This window comes from Phyllostomus hastatus, unplaced genomic scaffold (assembly GCF_019186645.2).
Source record: "Phyllostomus hastatus isolate PE091 unplaced genomic scaffold, TTU_PhHast_1.1 phas_contig_37, whole genome shotgun sequence".
Classification (NCBI taxonomy): domain Eukaryota; kingdom Metazoa; phylum Chordata; class Mammalia; order Chiroptera; family Phyllostomidae; genus Phyllostomus; species Phyllostomus hastatus.
The window spans coordinates 1,467,590-1,469,127 of NW_025333867.1; the positions used below are offsets into that span (position 1 = coordinate 1,467,590).

Consider the following 1,538-nt stretch of genomic DNA (forward strand, 5'->3'; position numbering starts at 1 on the left):
TATGCCTCTTTGGCATGAGGATTATTTGGAGCTGAAGAAAATAAAGAAACTGTAGACAGAGAAAAAAGCTCTTTGTCTTCCTCCTACCTGGCTGAACACACAACATGAAACTTCATTGGTAAAGGCTTCTGTCCTCCCTGCCAGGAAGAGGACAACTGCTACATTCTTAGTCACTAGAGAGATCTCTAGGCTCTTCCCGGCTCAGAGACCTCGCTGAAGGAATCTACATAACAAAACTTACCAAACAACCCTGTCTCCCTTTAGTTTCCCCAATATGTTAACCCCCCCAGAGTATAACCCCCTTTTCTTTTGTGTTGTTACCTCTTCAAAGGTGTAATCTTCCTTGTAAAAATGATATAAAAACCCAAAGTTCAATGATCCCTTTGAGCTACTCATCACTGAGTTTCTCCTGTGTGAATGTTGTGGTGCATGTATAAATAAACTCTTTTCTTTTCTCCAGTTTTCGGTCTTTTGACAGCTTAAGTTCTAGGGCCCCAGCTGCAGAAACTAGGAGAGTAGAAGAAAAGGTTTTCTCTTTCTGCTGAGTGACTACCAGGAGCGGAAATCCCTGGGATGCCCCCTGGGAGCTGCCTGGCACAGTGCATAGGACACTGTCTGTACTGCTGTGGACTGTGGCCCTGGACCTTTCTGGCATGCCTCTGGCTAAGTGGGTAGAATGGGCCACAGGAACATTCTGGAAGCCATGCAAAGCATATTTAATTATTCTCTAGAGGCTTCAAAAATTTTAGGTAAATGGATCACCTATGATGTTGTGTAGGTGGCAACTTAAGTCTTTTGAGGTATTAAAAACAGCTGACCTTTGCTCACTTCAGCAGCACATATACTAAAATTGGAACATATACTAAAATACGGAGAGGATTAGTATGGACCTGCTCAAGGATGACACATAACTTCATGAAGCATTGCATGTTGAAAAGCAAACACACAGACAAACAAACAGAAACCCCAGGTGACCTTATTTTAAAAGGGGGAGGTCATTTGGAAATTGGCTTGTCAGGAACAGCTATAAATTGTATCTCCCAACTGCCAAAATGAAATTTGAATCCAACTGTTGTTTAATAAACTAGTGAATTTTTCTCATGGCTAAAAAGTCTGTGTGTGTGTATATATGTATATTGTAAATGTGATATTTTTTATCTCTACACGGTATTGTTAAAATTAATTTAATAAATTAAAATTAATTTATCTAAAGGCAAGCCCTTATAGAGATTGAGTATTCTAAAAATTCTCAGATATTAGAAACTAACTCAAAACCTTTTCATGATTACATGATCTAAAAACAATCCTTAGTAAATAAAAACTAGTTTAAATTTATTGATTTAAGTAAAACAAACATGTCTTTAGTTTAATTGGGTTTATAAAAAATAACAATAATTAATTGCTCAGCCCAAGTTTACCTACTTTTGGATTATTATTACAAAGAAACTAAAGGATCAATTTGGATCTGTTCATGAAATGTTCTGTTTTTTGTTGAGAATGCATGTGTTTCTAAAATTATGAAATGCATTTGATAATAA

The 1,538-nt window shown here is 36.8% G+C and overlaps 1 pseudogene; it reads left to right on the forward strand.

Moving 5' to 3' along the window:
- Window positions 1-820: 820 nt before the first annotated feature.
- LOC123820821 lies at window positions 821-935 on the forward strand (annotated as a pseudogene).
- Window positions 936-1,538: the final 603 nt, after the last annotated feature.